At 44.0% G+C, this 15,114-nt stretch overlaps 1 long non-coding RNA gene across 1 annotated transcript; it reads left to right on the forward strand.

The window, feature by feature from the left end:
• Positions 1-255: 255 nt before the first annotated feature.
• Positions 256-5,453, forward strand: LOC125333763. Its single transcript, XR_007206963.1, has 2 exons — positions 256-558; positions 2,518-5,453. It is a non-coding gene; the product is annotated as an uncharacterized LOC125333763 (long non-coding RNA).
• Positions 5,454-15,114: the final 9,661 nt, after the last annotated feature.

Consider the following 15,114-nt stretch of genomic DNA (forward strand, 5'->3'; position numbering starts at 1 on the left):
AAGCTGAGAGCCTTATGTGGAGTGTTTCTGATCTGTTACATACGTTGGCTATGACTGTCATAATATCGTCTTAAAATCTACAAACAAATCTTGTGTTGTGTCTTTCATTTCCAGGAAACACCTTTAATTTAAATAGAAAAAGTCTGAGTAATTAAAGCAAGCAAAATGCTGTAGCGAGGAATGTGCCATCCAGCTGTGATTGTGCTAAGTACCGATGTTTCCTTTCTCCCTTCCCCAGAAATTAAAGGAGTTACAGACTCATTTCAACTCTGTTCCAGTTCCCAAAGCTCGCCTTGCCCATTTCCCACCGTCACTGCTCTGGCTGGAGGCGTTCAGCTGTGTGTTTATAGAGAGGGAAGGGTTCAGCTGCCTGGGTTGGATCCACAGACAACAGCTTGGGAGCACCTGAACCAGCCTGGCCCCAGCACAACACCCGAGTGAGCGGAGCTGTGCCAGCCTGTCTGGGCTGAGCCTTCCGTGGGCACTGCTGTTCCTGCTGGAGCCTTCGCCATGGTTTTGCCCTTCTCAGCTCAACCAGTCAGCTCGTAGGACTGAGGGGTGAGTTCTCCCTTGGGGAAACTTCCCTGTCGTTTCTTTTGGAAAATAATAAAAATGAAACATGGAGATTTTCTCGGCAGTGTGGTGGATTTGGAAAAGACAGAAATGACTGCAGCAGTGCTCTGTTAAATGCTCACTGCCACAGGGGAAGAGATGCTGTGGCTGCTAAATTTGGGGTGGATTAAAACTCCCTCGTAGTGTAGGGCAGAGTATTTTCATTTGGAGTTTGGAGTCCATCCAAAACAGAAATGCAGAAATAGAGAACAAGCTGTGATTCTGACAACTGCTCAATCCTGTCCTTCCATCCCTTCTCCCTGTACAAAAAAACAACACAAGTTTTGGTCTCAAGCCCTTGGTCTTGCTTTTCTTTTTGGCTGAGCACTCATTTCAGGTAAATGTTGCCACCAAGTTCTATTTCTTGAAAACCCAAAGGTCACAGATTCATTTTAGGAGATTGTTTTCTTCATTGCAGGCTTCAGGGTTTATATGAGGGGCCAGGATATACTTGATGGGTTTTTTAGTTACAAAAATACCTTAAATAATGTCTTTTACAGCCTCATAATCTTTATCTGTTGTTGGTCTTTTCTAATACCTTTCAGGATTTATTAGCTGTGTATATAGAAAACACCCTAAAATCTGATAAACTGTAATACTTTTACTCAGGCTGTTGAGTTGATTGCACCTTATGAGACTTGGTGACATCTTAAGTACTTCATTGAAGCTACAGCTATAAGATGATTATTGCTAGGTTATTTGCATTAAATATAACAGTAACCACAAGGGTTTAAAACTGTTGCATACATTAGAAAGGGGATAAAATATATTGATTATGCTGGAATTTATTCACAGTTCTTTAAGACTGCACTATGCCCAGACGAACTGGGAAAATGCTGATCTTGCTGATAAGAAGCTGAGCTCCCATCAGTTCTGCACTAACAGAATCAGGCTCAGAAATAGCCTGAGATGTGGCAGTCAAAATACCACTTAACCTGCTGCTGATGTCTCTCTTACCTAAGTGGAGTGTGGCCTCCAAATTCAAAGAAGTAGAGGGAAATACAGCACTGATTTCCTCAAACTGATTCCCAAATGACCAAGAAGCCATGGGGGATTGGGTGTTTCCCCCAGTAAATTTCATGGTTTGCTCTTTGAGATATGTTGTCCTGGCCCCATTCCCTGTAGAAGAGCTGTATGGATTGAATGCTCTAAAACCTTTAAGATCAGCAAAAAATTGGCCAGCACGTATGTGAACTTGAGTCCTGTCACTAACTTTGAACAGGCAGTGTAAGATCTCAGGGATAAATGAGAAGGCTTAAGGGAAATGTGGTGCTTAAGAACTTTACTGCTTACATTCTGTAGCACTGATTTTGATTGATAGCTCTCTAATACTGGAAACATCATATCCAGATCAGAGGGAGCTCCACACACGAGCTACACAGAGACCCCAGAGCTCACTCTAAGGGGCACAATCATAAAATAATTAGTGTGATTGTAAAAAGTAGGATGGTAGAAATGGGAAAAGGGGCAAAGGTGTTAAAAATGCAGGTATGGATTCTTTTAGCTCTGTTTCAGTGAAGCTCAGCTGTGGTGCCTGCTGTCTGTTCAGAGGGTCAGTCTGGGTTGTTAACCTGGGACTTTGCATGGAGTTGCATCGGGGGTGCTGAAAATCATGATGTGGTACAGATGGAGCCACTCCTTTGTGTGCCATGACACAGTTTCCCTGGCCCAGAAGGACCATCCAAGGCTGAGAGGTCATTTGACTCCCAGAGATGCACAGACTATAACTTTGCCATCTACAAGTGCTCTGTCACGCTGAAAAATCAGCCCTGTGCCTGGCATGAGATCTGAATCCCCCCTTTGTACCAGCTGGTGCAATGCAAGGCTCAGGACTGTTCTAACTGGAGAGATCTGGGAAGGTGGCAATAGCAGTTGAAGCTTTATCAGTTTTTTTTACACTTGCAGGTAAAGGAATCGTAGACTCTGTGACCTTGAACTGAACATGACCACCCTCTTTACAGCCTCAGCATAAGCCTTATCAGGACCACGTGAAAAAAGCATTATCACCTTTTGGAACTGAGTGGGTTCAGGGCTGTGATCCTGAGGTGTCCTGCAAGCCAAATCCAGCTCTGCTTTCCCTGGCCACAGCCAGCCCAACTCCCGAGAGATTAATGAGCCAAATTCTGATCTCAGTTATATTTGTGGACTTGTCCCATATCCATCCTATATAAATCAGTCTTACCCTGTTCAGGAAAGCCAGCTGGGTTTTGGTCCCAATTAAGTCAATGGGAATGCTGCCATTGACTGCAGTGGGTTTGGGTTTCATTTGGGGTTGAGAGCTTTCAGTCTCATTTAACTGTTTCCTACTGGAAAAGGCAGTATTGTCCCAAAGCTGAAATAAATATTTGGCATCCTCTAAGCCAGGCAGCTCTCACGTAAAGGTGCATTGCATTTCCCATAAAAACTGCTTCAATATTTGATTGGCCAGGATTCTTCCCTTTCATGCTGAATCAAGGGCTCTAATAAGCATGATGACAAAATATGAGGAATTCTATGTAATTATGGCAACGGCACCACCTGCCTCTAATTAAGCTGCCAAAACATTTGGTCTAAAATGATGCAATGAATAAAAAAAAAAATTATATCCAATATTTTGGCAATGTAACAAGAAGCTGGCTTTCCTCACATAATTAGCTTTAACAAAGTGTTGTTAATCTGATTTTTGATTAATAGATTATTTAATCTTATAGCAGGCTGACAAGACTCTGATCTGCCTCTGGTTTAAGTTCTTGCCACCAAAAAGGCTAAGATTTGTAAGAGTTTTAAGAGATATACTTGTATAAGAAACATTAGATTTCCTTATTATTTTCATTGTTCTACATGAGAGCCCCAAAGGTTACATTCTCTGAATTCACTGAACTTTTAAGCCTTTCATTAAATTGGAAGCCAGAGGAAAAGCTTTTTTTCCCCCTCTTCCTAATTCCTTGTACAGAGAAGTCACTGGTATGACTAATTGGGGGGAGGAGGGGTGCCCAGAAACCTGACAAGCTCTGCACATTTTAGAGCTGCTGGTCGGCTGGCAGAAAGTATCAGCTTTGTGGACTGCTGTGATGCCCTGGGGTGTTTGGTGGCTAATGGTCTCCCCCTAGAAGTGCTTCTCCGGTTGGATTTAGTGACAATGAGGAGGGGAATATAATGTGTAACAACAGCAAAGCAGCCCAACCGCTTTTCCAGGACTTGTGTGGCCATTTGGGTTTCAGAGGTGTTAATGTAACCTGGCATGTTAAATCAGACATGATCAACACTGTAAAAGAGCCAAGCATACCAACAGTACAGATGGGTGGCAGATAACGAAAGCAGCCATGGCTGAGCAGTGTAAAACTGCTGATCAAACCACGTTAATATGTGGGTCTTATAATTCTGAAAATCAGCATTCGAATACACCAGGATGCAGACAGGTAACTGTGTATTCACTGTAGGTGCCATCTATTAAAAACATATTTTAGCAGCTTGCTTGTGTCTTGCCCTGGGTGCCTTAAATGCATGATTTTTCCAGTGCCTTGTGCTCCCTGTAACAATTGGTGACTCCATGAAGTGGGTGTAAATAGTTTCTGCCAGCCACAGTTTGATGTCTGTTGTCTCACCCTGTTGAGTTTCTTTCCCATAGCAGTGTCTGGGCTGGATTATTTACTCCCACTCCAGCTGCAAAGTCTTGATGGGCTTTAAAATTCAGAGGAGTTTCAAGAAAGTCTGAGAACTTGACAGCTCTGGGCTATTTGTGAAGACAGCTGTTAATTCAAAAGATTTGTTTCAATTTTCTCATCCTGAAGTAATGATAATGGCACTGTTCTTGTATCTGGTATATTGCTGGGCCAGTGCTGAGATTTCAGCATTTGAGAAAAGGTTTTCTGGTGCAGTTCCCTGCTCTGACAGCAGAGATTTGATGATACGAGTGATACTCCCTTTAGAGGTCAGACAGCCTTTATGTCTGTGTGCTCACATCCCCTTCAGAGCTGGGTGCAGAAGTCCATTTGTTATCTCCAGGCTGCCTTTGTGCCAGCAGTAGGTTGGTTTCGTAGCAAACCTTAACAGATTTGCTAAATACAAACTGAGTTCAGGTGGTATCCTGACCCACAGGCATGAAGCTGCAGTGTGAAACCACCTCCAGATTCCACCTCCTGCCAGCACTGGAGATGTGGAGCATCCTCAGTGAATGCCTCCTGTACAGCTGCTGATAAGGGAGGACAATGAGGGCCAAAGGTCTCACTGAATGCTGATAGAGTGTGTGAACCAAAACCCCAACAGGGTGAGTGTCCCCCACGATCTGCTGAGGCAGCAGGAATTTGAGGTTACTCACTGTTCACTGGCACACCAGACAATTATAAAAGCCAGGATCTCCATTAATTCCCAAATCTTGCCTATAGACTGCCCTGCTCCTCCCAAACAACAGCAACAGCCCTTAGGTGACCACCTCACCTCTATTACATGTTGGACTGGCAGATTCAATGCTTATGGCTTTTTTTTTTTTTCCCCTCCACTCTCTATCTTATTTATCAAATAAGTGTTCAGATGCAGATTTGGGAATACCCTGTGTTTACTTTTAAATGCACTTGGTAACATTTGTTTTCTTAAAAGCCTATCCAAGGACTGAACAAATGGGCTCCTGAGCCAGTCTACAGAAGGAGGTGGCTAGGGTCAGTTTAATATTTGCCATGAAAAAATACACACTGCTGAGTAAATACAGAGAGGAATTATATGTTATTTGACTAGCTGCTAATTACGGTGAGCTCTTCCTGACTGTGCTTCCTTTTTAAAAGATGAAAGTCAGATCCCTCAAAATTCTTATATTTAGTTCCTTTGGAAAAAATGGTCTGGTAAATAAAACAAGTATTACTTCTCTAGTTTGTATCATGCTTCTTTTGCATGCTAATCCGAAGTTCCCCTGAGATAATTTGACAAGAAGGCCATTAATGCAAATTTAAGCATGACCTAGAAAGGACTTATTTTTCATGTACCACATTGATTCTCTGCTATTGTTATTTGTTCTTCTTTGTTTTAAAGTGCCTGGTGGTTTGGAGTTGCCTTTCCTTCTTTTTGTTTCCCTTTTTTTCTTATGATTTTAGTAGCACAACGCGGAAGAAATACATTTCAAATAAAATGCTTAAGTCAGATATGAAAGTGCTGCATGTAAAGAACAGAATTTATCTGGCAAACACTAGATACAGTTTGGGAAAACTGTTTTTGTAGGCAATTAATAAAAGTTGACTTTAATTTCTTTCATTTTACTGGAGAACTTGTGTGTAAATTTGCATTATAGATACCTGAGCCCTCCCAGCAGGTGTGGTCTCAAAGCCCTTCACTGCCCAACCCTGCCAATTGGCCAGCAGAATGAAGTAAATGCTAACAAACCAAAACTATTGCAGATGTAAGGATTAAACATTCTCTTTTCTTCAATTGTTTGTTTCGGTAATTTCTAGGCATAACATAATTTTGGGGAACTCTAGCTCTGGCACTCATGTAAGTTATCTAATGCAGAAGAAAGCAAGGAATAGACCCAAACACTTGAGAATCTCAATGCTTCTGGATTTGCTTATACCTTGTAAGGAATAAAAAGGTCAGAGCTACCTGCTTCCCTTTAGCCCTTTACAGGTCACTTCAGGACTCTTGCTATTTTTATAATAGAATATATATGGAAATAAAGTATGTAATGTTTCCCAAGGGATCTCAAAGCTCCGTGCCCTCTTCTTTCACTAAGTCCTTGAAAAATACACCATCGCTTATGGTCAGGAAAAGTAGATCTAGCTGGTTTCCAGATAAATGTGGCTTGTTAGTCTGTCTCAGTCGGTGGGGCTTTCCTGCCTGGGACAGGTAGTGGCAGAAGGAGAACGTTTTCCTTCCCTACAGCTCCCAGCTGCGCTGGGAGGGCACTGCTGGTGCTGGCCCCGGGAGCGCGCACACAACTCGCTCCCGGGCTAGTTAATATTTTTGCTTTCCAGGTCGATACATCTGCTTAATATTCGGCTGGAGAGAATGCAAAACGCTTCCTCGTGTGGCGCAATGGGGACAGCGCTCAGTCCTGAGGCGGAGGGAAGTTCAGTGCCTCGGGGTTACGGGGTAATTGAAGCGAAGGCTGGCGGAGGTGCAGCCCCGCTGGAGCCGGGGCCGAGCCGCCCCTGCCCTGCCCCGGGAGCGGAGCCAGGCAGCGACACCGCTGACACCGTGCCAGCTGCTGCTGCCGGAGAACGCATCCAGTGTCCAGCCCGCTTGACCCCCTGTCTGAGTAACTTGTTTTGCCATTTGTCACTGCCAAATGTTTCTTTATTCTGCCTCAGTCACTTGGTGTGCCACTCATTTGACTCCCTGCATAATTAACTTTGCCAGCCAATTGACTCGCTGTGTAATTATCTTTGCCAGTCACTTTGGTCTCTGCATATTAATCACGGTGTGTAATGGGCCTCGGGGCAGGCTGCAGCTCGGTGGGGCTGGCAGCAGGTGCTGGCCAGCCCTCGCACCCACCGGCGCTGCCTTGGTGCAGGGAGAGAGCCCAAGGGCTGCCGGCACAGACGGGACCTGGCGGGGCTGGGACAGCTGCAGAGACATGCTGCCACTTGCTGCTTGTCTTCCCTGACCCGAATTTAACTCCGCTTCCCAGCAGTGCCCCCCTCCAGCCCTGCCCCTCCTCATTTAATTGCTCTCATTTCGTATCTCATCCGTCCGCCTTTGTTGGCGTCCCTGAGACACTTCCCCATATGCTTTATCACACTCTGGTTGTGCAGCCTTAGCCCTTTGCTCCCCCAACAACCTGCAAGGCGTCCACAAATTCTTTGTTCAGCTTCAACTGGGGGGCCGTTTCGGCAGGATGCCTTGGAAAAATTATCTGACCTAGAGTGACAAGTGTGAAGAGCAGTTGCAGACAGTTTATACATCCTCCTCGGGGAAAATAAACCTGTTAGTGTGCTCCATATGCTACAAAGAAGTGGCTCTCGGCCACGAAGCTGAAACACTGGAGCCCTTCCTTGACTCTTTGTCTGCTTCTCTATTTGTCTTCAAAGCAGGAGCCCCTTACAGCAGACACTTCTTAAGTCCTGAGTACCAAATAGCTGCAGACTTTGTAAATAATGCAGATGAAAGTTTTGGATGTTGTGGGGAATAAATAACATCATGTCTAGATTAATCACAGGATAAGGTCCTTTGGAAAACTATCTTGCCTGCCTACCTTTCAGAGAGGGCTGTTTTTCTCCACTGGTACGTGGAGAAAAAATCTCTCTAGTCTGTGCTTTGTTCTGCCCTTTCCGAACATCTTCAGTCTAGCCCCTGTATTGCGTGATTAAATTTTGTACAACTTCATTCCCTACTGGATATGCTTCCGCTCTAAAAACACAATTCAGCATCAAAACCAAAGGCTTCCAATCTAATTTTCCCGGACAACGTTTTCTAGTTTGCCTGGACTGATAAAAATCCATTTCTAGGATTTGGGCCTCTCTGTGTCATTTTGTATTGACTGGTTATTTCATAGTCCAGTTATCCTCCTTGCTTAGAGGATCTATAACAAATTCTTGTAAGAGCTTTTTAAAATCCTCTCCCATTGCTCAGAGTTTTGCATCTCTATGTAAACAACAATGTTGCACAGAGCTTATTTTTCTCAAGTGTCAAGGAAGTTAAACTCCCAGATGCATTTCTGAGATACAAAGGCACAGGCCCATACGGTGCAATCAAGAGTGGTGGTGTTATCTCACCGAATTTTAGTTGAGGTGGCTCCCCAACAGGAGCTTTCCAGCTGCTGGGTTAGTGTGGCTCCAACCTGAGGTGCTTCAGCCCATCTGTCCAGCCCTGTGCAGCCTTGCTCAGAGGTTTCTGATGGGCCTGGACATGGTGCCCTGTGGGGTGAGTGATGTGAATGTTTTGCTCATGTCAAAGGGAGGAAAGTGTTCCCTCTCCTCCCAGCTTTTCAGTCTCCAGCCTTTACATTCCCTGACATGTTCCTTGGAGAGCCTGAATTATTGTTGGTAGTGGTTTTGTTTTGCAAGAGCAGAGTTCCTTGGCTGACTAATGCACAGACAAATCATCTGTCCTGCCTTGGTCTTCCCATAACTTCTGCATAACAAAAGGAAAAGGAGCGATCCCATCTCAGCTGTCCTGTGCTCCCATGCCTGTGTTTCAGTCTGGGGCAAGATAAAGGAACTTTGTTGGGAAGAGATCTGAAGTTCACAATCTGGAGTCTTTCTTCTGAGGCTTAGCAGGTTTTTTTTCTTTTTCAGAAGAAAAAATGAGTTCATGTGTGAAGTATGACTGCTGTTTATTACTATTTTTTTTCCTGGAGTGTCTCTCCTCTGCCTCTCCTGACAGCTTTGAGCTGCAATAAACCCACTCAGAACTGCACCAAGAGCCAGTTCTGACTGGTGCAGACAGTGAGGCTGCTGAAATTCAATTTCAGCACAGGAAGTGACATGACTGGAGCAAATTCCTCAGCTTGACATTTAAGAGCAAATATAACATCATTGGTGGTTTGACTGGGGCTGCTGTTGTTTTGGACGAGGCTTGGGTCAGTGGGAAACACAGTGACAGAGGGGACGAGCTAATGCAGCCTTCTTACCTGCTCAGGGACAATCTGGGGGACAAGGGCACAGCTTTGTATTTTCCCCAGGTCAGTCCCTGCCTTTACGGATACACAAACTCAAGGCTCCATGCACAAGGAACTCCAGCAGAAAGGAAGAAAGAAACCCAGTCCTGGCACCGAGCTCTGGCTAAAGATTAACCTTGCTGACTAATTGAATGCTGGGTATGAAAAATCTTAAAACAAATAGACTAAAAACACAGGGCTGTATTTTTCCTCTCCACTGGCTGATGGAGGGCAGTGTTGCCACCTGTTTGGGCCAGCATTTTTAGATATTAAATAAACCTGGTCTCCTTCTGTGATACAGTACTGAGATGTTGATTCAGCTCTATTAAAAGTCTACAGCACAAAGTGAGCCAATAACAACTTTGAGTATGTCCTTAAAGCTATGTTTCACACCCACCCAGAACACAGAGATAACAGTGTTTACTATCACTTTGTAACTCTGGGTGACTAAATCAAAAAGTAATGAAATGCAGCTGCCTGCTGTGTTCCTCTTTTCTCTTTCATTTATTCATCTTTCTGTAAGAGAGCCCAGGGTCTGTGATCCCCTCCTCTGGGAAAAGCAGGAGTAGGTTCCCCTGTGGGGAAAGCCTGGCTACTGCTGGGGAGATGTGGAGGCACAGAATGCTGCTCTTGAGGGATTTCAGCTGTGGTGACAGATTGGGCTTTGCTCAGGACTCTGAGTTTAGCCTCCTCACTGAACAATCCTGCCACCCTCCAAACTCAGTGCAAGATCTCTCTCTTTACTTGTATTGACAACAGATTGTCAGAGCGAGGGAGGAAAATGATACAACAGTAGAGGAAGGAAACAGGGATGCTGTTGGAAATCATTGGCCTTTTAAGACCTTTTTTAAGTCTTTCTATTATTGCAAAGATGAGCTTGTTATAAACTCCAGAATGGACAGACAGAGCCTGATGTGCAAGAGAATGGGCCTGAGACAGTTTTCTATTATCTGGGAGATTTCTGTCTTAATAGAAGCTTTCAGAGCCAGCATGAGAGTTGAGCTCTAAAATTATGCCCCCACAGGAACATAGTGTGTTCTGATGGAAAAGCAAATAAATTGTGTTTTATGATATTGGACACACACAGTATTATTCTGCTGGTTCTCAAGTCACGCAGACTCCATCACAGACATCGAGCCTAAATGTCCTCTGTGGCAAAAATCAAAATAACTTTCTGTTCTCACTGAGAAAATACTCACATGAGGCACTGCCTAGTGAAGGTGGCTGCTGTGTTCATCTCGCAAAGCTCTTCAGAGAGTTTTCTTCTCTGCTGCTCAGCCCTTTCTATTCTTATGCACACATTTTTCTTCTAATTTTTCTTTTCACAGTGTCTACTTACTCAACCTGTAAGTGTGAAAATCAACATTTACATAATTTGAACCAGTTAAAACTAATTAAAGCAAACTGTCACTTTCCAGGCTGGGCTGAAATGGAGAACAGTCCGTGCCCCAATGCACACCCACCCTTTCAGTCCCCTGCCTGTCACACAGCAGGATAAAATGGTAACAAATCAGAATGTCAACTCAAATGAAGTTCTGCTACCACACTGCTACTCTGTCCTGTGGTTTCAGCCATCAGAACAGAACTCCCTCCACATTCAAACCTGTGGTTTATGAAATAGATTTTGCACTTCCAGTCTTGCCACTACTTTATTTACTTTACTACTTTCTTTACTTGCCACTTGTGGGTGGTGCCTCCTTTGGGAATGCTGGCATAGCTTCCATTACTGGCTGCACTGTTTATCATAATTCCACGTTATTTTATTTTCTGCCAATGGCAATCATATTATAGCAATGGATTATTTACCTCCTTTCAGCTTAAATATGATCTATATATTTCAGCCTGGCTTAATAGCTCTTACATTTACAGTGCATTTTTTGAAGATTTTAATCAGATGTATGTTCCAATAATTCCTACAACAATATATATTTTTCTGCCAAAACCCAGAATTCAATAAAGAGGCTGTCTTCATGTTTTACAGGTTTTTAAAAGGAAAGAATCTCATGAACAATTTTTGGTGTTATACTTGCTTTTAATCTGCAATTAAGGGAATATAATTACTTTTCACCTTGTGTTCTGTTTGCTTTTTGCATTCCACTTCTGTGCTTGGAGTATGAATCATGTTTTATTTCATAGTTGGAAAGCAGGCATGGGTGTGCTGCTGATTCCATGTCTGGGCTGTATTTTTGGTAGAGACACTCAGCTGCTACAAATCAACAAAGGAGTCACTGAAGCCAAGTTGGTTTAGATGAGCAAAGGATGTAACCTTTGATCTTCTGCAAGAAAAAGCTCTTGACCCTACTCCTTTGAAAAATCTAATTTCAAACAAAAAGTACATGACTGTCAATCAAACACATACTATTCTCTGGGTGAGGGTTTGCCCTTGCAGGCTTTTTGCCTCCTCCTAGGAATGCAGTCGATAGAATTCAGATAAAAACCTGATAGCTGAGAAAGACCCTTCAGCAAAATGTTTGTCCAGCAGTGTTAGAACTTGCCCCTGGATGATGAGTTAGATCCACCTTTGTCATTCCCTCATAGCTTTCATGCAATTAGGCAGCTGATTCCAGCACTCGTTGGAATTCACTGAGAATTTCCAGCCTGGATCTGCTCCTGCTACAATCAGTTTGACACTGTTGGAGCAGAGTGGGCCTGGGCCCATCTCTCCCAGGTTACCTGCCTATCTTCTGTTCCCCCTTCCAAACCTCAGGCTGTCACTGATGCAATAACTCTGTAGGCTCAGCCGAGCTTTCCCTTGAACCTGCTCTGTAATTAACTCTGCTTTAGGTTCTTATCTGTAGATTAACTTACTGCAGAAACATTCTGCATTTCCATAGCTTCCACGCCACATAGGAACTTGGCCACAGCCTTGGCATTACTCAATATGTCAGCTGAAGTCTTAGAAGTTTTCCAGACCTTTTAATCTTTACTCCTCACATAATATTGTTCCCTTCAAATAGATGTCATTCCACCCACAGACACTGTGCCTCGTGGGGCTCTTAATCAAGCTGGGTTGAGTAAAGACCCATTTCACACATGGAGGAAAACACAAGAAAGAGAAGGCCTCTAAATATAAACCTCCATTTAGGAGGACAATAAAGCCCATGCTTAAATCCATTCCTGTTGTAATTATTGGTGTTATGAGAGCTATAGAAACTACAGCCCTGTTTGTACTTGATGTTGTACGAATATATAATGAGGAGGAAGTGGTGTGCCCTGAAAGTCTGCCTGGCACTCTAAGGATGAAGGCAACAGGGAGATCCAAGCAACAGACGGGAGCACGGGAAAGTTGACAAAACCTTTATCTACAGAGGGATTCACTGGCCAAAACAAATTACCTGTTGAACAGCACTGTGATCTCTGTGGGTATTGTGGCATATCCTCAGCCCTACGCATGTATTTAAGGCTAATTGAAGAAATTGAAGTTTAGCATGTGCTTCAGTGCTCTGCTGAATCAGGGCCATAAAAAAGACTGTGTGATATCAGTGACATTCCTCAGAGGCTCCCAAATTGGGGACGTCGTGTCCAGCCAGGACAACTGAAGCCCCTTTCTGTGCTGTGATTTTCAACTCTGATTAAACCATCTCAATATACATTCCCAAGGCCACTGATGTAATAAATTCCCTCCAGAGAAAAAACTGCGCAAAGCAACGCTGCCAGGAAACGGGAGCCCTCACACTTAGTGCCTGTATTTATTGTAAATATCCTGACTGAAGTCTTTTGTGTGACAGTTTGAGAAGCAGCTTGTTGTTGTCACCCTCTTCAACTGCACCATTGTCCAAGTCTGAAAAGAAATTGGGATCTCATCTGTGGTGAAAAAAAATCCATCCTAGAAAAGGAGATGAAATACAGTAAAGACAAAAATAGCCTGAAAATGGGTTTTCAGTGGGAATGTAAGTTTCCTGGAATTCCTGTCAAAATAATCTTCATCAACAAAGAGCTCTTAAATGCTATGGGATTTTCAGATTTTTTTTTCTGTAATAGTAGATTCAACACATGAATGCTCATTCCCAAAAGTGGTGCTCTCCCTGACCGTATGGTCACAACATGACCCCCAGTTTGCTGCCGCAAACAAACTCAGCAGCTTGGCAGCCTTCTGTGCAAGGGGGCAGCTCACCTCACCCTTAGTCAGTTCCCAGAAGCAGCAAAATTGAAGGAGAGTTTTGCAACTGAGGTGGATAAAACCCTTGAGTGTTTGTGCTGGGCACTCCACCATGGTCATACCACAGGCTCGAGAGCTCTTCTGCTGGAATCAACAAGCCCCTTGTCTCAGTACTCCAAATGTGCAAGGCTCCTGCATGCATTAAAGCAGCTAAAATTTAGACAAAAGAAGCAGCCGAGTTTTTGGCATACTAATAGTATTAAATGTCATTATACCGTTAAACATCAAAGAAACCAAGCTTGGACCAGAGTTCTCCCCTGCTGAAACCAGTTAGTGACTGCAGGCTACGGCATCTGGGCAGGCCAGCACTAACCAGAGAGGTACATCTGCTGGCTGTGCCTGGCTGGGAGTCCTCAGCCACAGAATCAGCATCCACAGCTGCTTTCCAGCTACTGCTGAAACTTGCGGGCTTTCCCACAGCCCTGACCACTCGCCAGATCCTCGTTAAGGTGTCAGAGCTAAAGGCAAGGAATGTCAGGTAAAATGTGGGGCAAGGATAGGGCTTAGTCACCACGAAGTGCTCCAGACTTTGACCCTGGGGGCACGTGGGGACACTGCTCCAGGGATGGTAACTGCTGTGGTGGCTGTGGACAGCCACACCGCCCTGTGGCTGCCGACAGGCCTCACCTGGTAAAAATTATCACAATTAACAAAAGAGTACAGCTATTTACTAAAATAGAGAGGGGAATGTCTCAGTGAAACCACACAGCTCACTGGGTGTGCCTTTCTATTTATAATAAATCCCTCAGTGGAAGCATCATCAATCTGCCACCACAGGTACCTTTCTAATTAAAGTGAGAACATCCCACACACATTTCTCAGTGCCCAGTGTTCTTTCTTCACTTGCAGTGCTGGTTTTGACCTAGGAGCTCCTTGTGTGATTTGGTTGAGGGCTGCCTTGGAGTATGCTCCTTCCCCCTCCAGCCACCACAGCAGCAGAAACCAGGGATGCTGTGACAGGGACTTGCTGAAGCCAAACTTCTGATAGAGTTTTGGGCACTTCTGTCTTACTGGAATTCATTCCCCCATTGAGTCAATAAAATCTGGATGTTGAAGTTAGCACAGAGTGTAACACTGAGCCATGTGAGTGAGAATCAAGGTGTGTATCTTAACTGAGGAAACCACGCTGGTGACTGCCAGAGGACACATTTTCCTTTCACAAAAAAGTACGGAATGAATCAGCTGCTGATGAAGAAAATATACCCCTTTGCCACCTTTTTTTCTTTCTATCTGAGTCGCATCTGCATGTCAAATGATGATAAGCGATAACCCTACCCTTCCTTCTGCAGTCTGCTGGCAACGGGGGAAATGTGGCTCAGTTGTCTAGAGAGACAGAAGTGATGAAGATGTAGAACATCTGAAGTCCAGAGACGTTTCTCTGGATTCCTTCCATGGTGTTTTACAGATTCTACCACCATCCTCCCTCACCTGTGGGAGAAGGTTATGATGTGACAGGGAACGATGTTGTCACACAGCTGGGCAAAGCTGCACCTTCATGTGCTACTACCAAAACTTTCTTTTGTAGGAAGGCAGAAATAAGGAGAGATTGGGAAACCAATTCAAAAGTATTCTGGGATTTTTGTGGTTTTGTGATGTTTCTTCATTCTCCCAGGTGTCTCATTAAAAATGAATTAAAATGAGACAATTAGCTGCTACAGAGAATTTACAATGCTGCTGCATCAAAGTACTTTGGAGTACTCACTAAATAAGAGCTAAGTAATTGGTACCTATCTCTACTGCCTGTCATAAAAACAATGGACATGGCCAGAGTCCTGGAGAGATG

Source organism: Corvus hawaiiensis, chromosome 15, assembly GCF_020740725.1.
Source record: "Corvus hawaiiensis isolate bCorHaw1 chromosome 15, bCorHaw1.pri.cur, whole genome shotgun sequence".
Lineage (NCBI taxonomy): Eukaryota > Metazoa > Chordata > Aves > Passeriformes > Corvidae > Corvus > Corvus hawaiiensis.